This window comes from Cariama cristata, unplaced genomic scaffold (genome assembly GCF_000690535.1).
Source record: "Cariama cristata isolate BGI_N322 unplaced genomic scaffold, ASM69053v1 scaffold13788, whole genome shotgun sequence".
Lineage (NCBI taxonomy): Eukaryota > Metazoa > Chordata > Aves > Cariamiformes > Cariamidae > Cariama > Cariama cristata.
Window position 1 is genome coordinate 35,796 of NW_009630774.1, and position 7,776 is coordinate 43,571.

Genomic DNA, 7,776 nt, shown 5'->3' on the forward strand with positions numbered 1-7,776 from the left:
ATGTTTTTAGGCAAAGCATCAAACTAGCGATGACATCTGTGGTTAAGTACGTAATTCTACATGAGGATTTAAAGACTCATTGCTTGTATCCCTTGTTCTTTCACAAAAGCCTTAAAACGGCAGAGCCCCACGTAACAGAAATGAGCCCCCTTGACTCTGCAGAGTCCTTTCCTTGAGCCAAAACTTCACCCCACCTTTAGGGACCTCCATGGCCAGCGTAAGCCCAAGCACAGAATGATCAAATACCCAGGGCTTGCCCCTTCCAGCCGGCTGGATGCAGGGATGGGCACTGCCCCGGCTAATTAAAAAAAAATGGTACAGCGTCAACTATTGCAAAATGTTTTGGTTCTTAAGCCAGATCAGGTAAAACCGGGCCCATGCAGCAACAAGAACAGCAACAGTGTAATGCCAAGGGAAGATATTACTTTGAATTTTGTTTTCTGTCAATACATTTGGCATATCCCATGATAAAAGAGCTCTAAGTTTTCTAGTCAATCAATGGCTGTTAATCTATTATCTCAGCATATATTGCCATGGTAACCTGCAATGATGCCATTGACAACCGGTCTCAAAAGGACAGGAGGCTTTAAGTCATTTTCTTTTAAAATTAAAAAAGGAACTTTAATATTAAGAAATACATCCTCCCTGCTCACCAGGGATGACAACTCAGGGCTTCTATATTCACACCATGACTCACTCTTCACAGCTTCCACGGACATCTGTGTAGCAATCCCCCCCGCCATATATCTCTTTTTTAACTTGGGCTTAAGTCAGTAAAAGATAACAAGGAAATTATCCAAAAGAATTAGATCTTTATTAGAATTCTCCCCAAAACTGCTAGCAAAACCTGTTTTGTAAAATATAGGGAGCATGTTTTAAGAGTCATTACTAGCAGCTTGGGAAAAGGATGCAATAAAGGTTTAATTCTTCTGAATAATTTCCCCGGTATTTTAAGTCAAATTGAGTGGACAGAAGAAGGATCCGTAGAAGGAGACACAACGTCCCAGCTCCTTACAAGTCCATAAAACCAGGCAGACTCCTGTTTAGGGAAGATGGAGCTGAGTGAGATGACAGTGTTATTCGATTTAGTGAAATACTGAGTGTGCGCACACACACACACACACACACACAGAGCTGATGAGATTAATCCCTTGGCCCAAAGGGGAGGATCACTCAGGAAAAGGTTTAGTAAATCATTCTTCTGGCCAGGCAGAGCGATCCAAGGAGGCTTGGCCAGGTCACCGGTTGGACTGGTGTGCGGCAGGACAGAAACGTTGCCAGTAGTTAATCAATTTTTGGAAGCAGTGCATTTTTGACTTGAACTCAGCTGGTCATTTCTATATTTTATTTAAAGAAGAGATCATTTTAGTTATCCATTAGAAAAAATCCTATTTTGTAGCATTTCAGTTAAGGACAAAGCCAAAATGTAATTAGATTTCTCCCTTCACATCGCTAACTGTATCTGTCTCCCCCAAAAAAGGTTTTAGTTCTTTAATAAAACCATCAGGGAGATCAATCAAAAGCATTTAATGCCGTGGTGCTTCTGCAGTTCATGTTTAAATGCACTTTGGGTCACAAACGAGGCAATTTGGACAGCAGAGCTCAAATCGGATTAGTAATAACACACAAAAAAGGCCTAATTTCTTTTTTTTTTAAAATACAGAGACACACTCCTCCACTACACACAAGAGGATAAAAACAAAATCAAGTCAGCCTTGACAAACACAAAGTTACGCATCCAAAACTGGCACTGCCACCGACCGCTTGCCTGCACATGGCGTGGGGTGGAGGAAAACACGTGAAGCCACAGCCCATCCATCCAAACTTCCCGAGCTGCCATCTATCCCTGTGTGACCGTCCCCAAGGATGTCACCTCATGCAGGACCTCTGCAAGACCTCAAGACATCTCCTGGCCTTCTTTGCATCATTACACCAAGAAAATGCCTTGCTCCATACAGGATTTCCATAGAGGAGAGGTTGTCTTTTCCTGTCAGACCACGAGTTTTCAAACAAGCATACAGTTACTGAGATTGGGTTTTTTTCTTAAATTTTGAGGTGTGCATTTATAAAAGCATTAAGCAGACCATTTATTTGGCTTGTAACAGCAATGACTACGCTCTGGCATGAAAAATGGACCTTTGTGGGCTAAGCACTGTGCAAATAAGCTACTGAGACGGTTGTCTCAGCCACCAAACTTTGCAGCCTCAGTGACAGAAAATATTAGAGTTTAATTATAAGATTAAAATATTTCCAACTACACTCCTGAAAATCAAACAGGGGGCAGATTTTGACCAGATGCCACAAATCACTAAGTAAAATATGCAGCAAATTCTGAAATGACATTTAAAACATAATCATTTGTTCTCTCCCATTCTCCTCGGGAGCCAGCATGAGGTCTCCAAAGAGCATGGGAGAAGGAAGTGAAATCACGTATGTTCATAAATATTTTCCCCCCACACAGAAAAGTTTTGAAAAGCTTTCAAAGCAAGCCTACAAAAGTAATTTCCTTCCAGGCAAAGGGATGAAGATATGAAAGCATCTCCTTGTGGAGTGCGGAGATTTAAGGAACAGCAATAACCACACGGTGATACCTTTCCCAGCTCTTTCACATGTGCCTACTTCATCCCACCATCCTCATCCTCCCACGCTGCTGCCACCAGCAGAAACGTTTTTCAGAGCTCCTGGTTTCTAAGGTCTTCTCCAGGGAGAGACCTCAGGTGTGTCTAACACACCACAGCACACCTGGCAAGCCACAGAGAGCTTTGGTACCCAAACAGCAGCACCTCAATTCATAATCTACACGTGGTCCTCAGATTTATCAGCAGGGACATTTCAAATATGCTTTAAAATGTGCTGAGTCTACTAACATTGGGCCCCAAGTGCTTTCCTATTGATTCTGCTTGACATTTCCAAATACCACAATTCCAAATTTAATTCACTGGTAATTGGAAAAACAGTAATGCATGTAAATGGACAAGAAGATGTTGGAAGTCCAAAAGGTCAAGCATCAGGAAAGCGTGCCCCCAAGAACTAAATGATGTTTGTTTGTCTTCTTGTCACCTTCTTCCATGTGAATAATCAAAGCTCAGAACTGGGCAGTTTTCTCAGCAGGATGGAGGAAGAAAGGAAATAAAGAAGCACAATCACTCTAAACTGTGGGACAGGGTTCAAAATCACTGTTTTAAACTCCATCATTGACCAGAATTCAAATACACCATAGAGATGATTCACTTAATCAGCAGATTACATGAGCAAGTGGCAAACTCAGGGAAGAATTAATTTGATAACTCTATGAGTAGAAGAAGATTGTCTAGAAATCAGGTTTCTAAGATTACTTTTCTGCTACTCCATAGCTTTAAGGGCATTGAGCTTCTCCTTGCCAGCCAGTTGAAGGGGAGGCAGTGGCAGAGAGAAATTCTTACCAGATGTGTAAGTTCAAGCCCCAGTTCCAGTGCGATGATGGACATTTGTTGGCTGAGCTCTACTTTATTCACCCGAGAAAACCAAACTTCTGCTTCAGAGAAACCAAAGGCTTCAGCAAGAAGAAATGCTGTGGGATCAGTGGGGGACGCTTGCCCAGCTCTTTACATATTGCCCTGAGTCACAGCAAAGCCCATGGGTCCCTACAGCACGCTTGAGGGTTCAACGTATTGATGGGTAATTAAGCCCTTTTGGGCAAAGACCATTCGCATATTATACAAAATACAGTACGACAAAATACTTGGGGACCCCTTGAAGCGAGCAACATCTTTTACATTACATCCTGGATCTTGAGATCATTCAAGCTTTGCAAAAGAAGAAACCACTGACTTTTAAAAGCCTCTTTTCCAGCATACACTGGTATTTCACGAGTTAACAAACTTCAGTCAAAGTATGAGGAGGCAGCTGAACCTAGCCTGAAAGAGAAGTGAGGGAGGAAGAAAAGCAACTCTCTAGCCCTTGCAATCACACACTAGCCTTAAGCCCTCCAAAAGGAAGTAAAGACATTCCTAAAATTCTTCAGAGGATGAGAAGCGAGTTGTCAGCTGAATCAGAAGTCCATTTCTCCCCTCTTTACGCTCTTAATGGCAAATCCCACATGAGCAATTTTAAAAGCCTCTTTTACAATGGAGTTTTCTCCCAAGTGGCTACAGCACATCTAGGACTTGTCTCATGTTTACAGAAATGTACCTTTCTCCTTTGGGTCTATTGAAAAACCTCCCGTCAAATGACCTGAGGAAGGAATGCAGCACAACCCAATACCATCATGCAATTTCCAGTGATTGTTTCTGTTACAATAATGAAAGGCACGGAAGAAACGGCTGGATAACTGCAGTGATTCTCTAAAGACAAGTTATAAAAGAGATGCTGAAGAGATATTATGTAAAGGGGGGGGGGGGGGGGCGGGGGAGAATAAAGAGGGGGGGGAGCAGGGGGAGATAAAGTCATCTATTAGCTTTCATCTTGATTACACGCACTTACCAGCGTCCGGAGTCCACTTCGAAACAAAAATGTTTCTGAGCAGATTGTCCCAGAAAGTTGAAATTCTGCCTGTGAGACAGGCAGAAAGCAACAAACTAATTGCATGCTCTTGGACAGGTCTTCTCCTCCCCAGTGTTTTATAGTTTTCTCAAGCCATAAGGAAGACTAACCCACTTCAGACTGCATGGCATGGAAGGAGAAGCACTTACCTTCCATCCGTGTCCGAGCTTTCTGGATGACATGAGCTCAACAGCTCCACCCCAGAAACTGGGTACATTCCCTTCCAGTTCAACTTTCTGTTTAGATGCCCATCCCATGGTGACCAAGCTCCAATATTACTTAAAACAACATAAAGTAATATTCTAAGATTCAGTACTGTACTCCTAAACAATCTCCTAACATCAGATAGGTGGGAATCTCCATAAGCCCCGTCTCTGACGCTGCTCCTACGTATTCAGATGCTGACGTATGAGAATAAGCAGATGGAGGTGGCCTTGTCTGGGTACTTCCAGGGACACCACAAGTATTTAGAGGGATTTATTACTGGAAATGCAATGATAACTCAAGAGAAGAGAAGACTCCAGGGAGATCTTATTGCTGCCTTTCAATGTATAAAGGAGGCTTACAAGAAAGACAAAGAGAGGCTTTTTACCAAGGCCTGTAGTGACAGGACAAGGAGCAATGGTTTTAAACTGAAAGAGCATAGGTTTAGATTGGACATAAGGAACAGATTCTTTATGATGAGAGTGGTGAGACACCGGTTGCCTAGAGAAGTTGCAGATGCTGCATAATTGCAAGTGTTCAAGGTCAGGTTGGATGAGGCTTTGAGCAACGTGGTCTAGTAGACCACGCCAAGTTGTCCAAGTTGTCCCTGCCTATCTTTAAAGGTCCCTTCCAACCCAAACCATTCTGTGATTTTTATAATGGAGACAGCTGGGGTTTCTGAAAGAAAAACAACAGTATATGGTCATTAGCCTCAATTACACAACTGTTGTGGTGACAAGAGGACACCTGATCCCTGGTGATTCTCATCATGTTGAGTGTTACCAGCAGTGACCCAAAGCACACAGCCCTGCTCTGCTGCCAAAATCACCATCCTGATTCTACCACAAGGCCACTAACTGCCCCAAGTCACCCCCCAACTTGCCATGCCTTGGTTTCCCTGGAGATAAAAAGGGCTATCAACAGGCATTCACGTCCGAAGTACTATGTAAGATCTAGCTGAATTTCTAAGCAATCATTTTATATAATTCCTCCCTCTACTAACCTGAACACTCAGTGGAGAGACCTTTCCTGATATCGGAGAGTAGGTCAGACCTTGTCCTGGAGACAGCAAACCATTTCAAAACTTGAGGATACTTTACATTTCTCTCTCTTCCCTCTCCAGATTTCAGTAAGAGGGCAAATAAGGATCAATTCATCCTTGTTTAAGCCACCTTGCAAAAAATCTTTCAAATACTCCCTCCGTAACCTGCAACACGATAATTTCAGACTGCAGTCAAACCCTTTCTTTTCTGCTCAAGAGCTTCATCAGCAAGATGCAATAATCACTTGTTTACCATTGGGCGCATGAGTTGTAAGATGAGAGAGGTGCCTGCAGGAACATATACACAGAGGTCTGGCAGCTACACAGAGATAAGCAAACTGCAACCCTGAACGTATCTTCTCACTGCCTTCCCCTGCTCAGATATACCCAGGGACACAGGCGTGCAAACTACTCTCACCTCTCTAATAAAAAGGTACTGTATGAGACATTACTGTACACTCCTGTTAATCACCAGGAACAGAAATGGAAGATGTACCACCAATAAATTCAAGTTTTTGCTAAATAAAATAATAAAAAAATTCCAAGGCAATATGAGAAGTTTTACTGTGACAGCAGCCAGTTGAGCAATAAAACCACTAAGCTTCCCAGGAGGCTTGAACACAGGGGTCTCAGTACTCTTCAGCCAATTTTCCTGAACTTTGGTAAGGCGTTGCAGCTATCTGAGAAGGGCAAACAAAGCTTTCGATACCTTTTCAGAGAGCGCAGGACCGTCCATCTGCCTCCACATGGACAAGAAGGTGAACGCATCTGCCTCAGGCAAGGCAGCAACACGGACAGGAAACTCTCCACCTTTTTTATCTTTCTTTTTGAGGTTGGAGCAAGGATAAGACTACAGGAGAGTTTCAGCCCACCGCTACATGTACACATTTCCCATGGGTATCACATCACAGTTCAAGCTTTTCAATATAAATACTGTACTACAGGATTCACTTTGTTTAATAGAATAACCACAGGAAAACATAACCTACCATTCTAGCTGTCCCAGGACCTCTGGTGAGCATTAAGATGATGCACTCTTCTTAATGATGAATTAAGACTGGAGAATAATATTGTTTATCAATCTCCTCCATCTCTAAGATGCCCCCTACTTTGCAAGGGTGGGATAACTGATGAAGAGCGAAACAAGTGACGAAGAGTGAAACAAGTGACAAAGAGTGAAACAAGTGACGAACAACAAGTGATGAAGGGTGAAACAATCACAGCTGGTGGGATTCAGGTTCAAACCAAACCTGGATAAGGTGGTTCCTCATGCAAAGGGCAGGCAATGTGGGGAACCCCTTCTCAGAAGATGCCCCATAATGTTTTATGAAGAACTACGTGCACTTGCTTGTTCTGCCATTCCTTCCCAGGCATCTTTTGACAATAGGTGGGATCACGCCACTGGGCTGGGTGGGCTTTTGTTCTGGCCCAGTCTGGCCATTGTCCAGTTCATATACCAAATGTATTCAAACTAAAAAACATCATTTGAAAATACTTCAAATGTGGCAAGACCCAAGAAGCTACTGGTAAACCAAACACAGTATGTTATCAACTGTGATTTTGCTCTTGATTTGCATTTGACCTACCCAGACAGTCTGCATTTCTTTTCATGTTGGGATTCGAGGAACCCAATCCCTTTGAACAACTGCCCCAAGCCCAGAAGTGCCATTTGGAGACAACAGCTGCTGGGAGAAGCCAACAACGCCTTCACAAGCTCCTCCCTGCCCAAGCCCATCCCCGCTCCCCTTTGGATCAACACTTGCAATCATTTCCCAACGGGCAGAGATTTTTGCACGGGGTTTTCATCTGTTCATTGGTATTTTCCATCCTAACAAGTTTTTAATGTTTTATGTAGCAAGGATGCCCCTGCCATTTAAAAAGGGAAGCATGCAGTAGTAATTATTCATTACCAATACATCATAAGTGACCTTTACACTGAAGCAGAGGAAGCCACCGTGCCTGCCTGGCTGTATTCTGGAAGAAGATGTGAGCCAAGAGTTTCAAAGGGA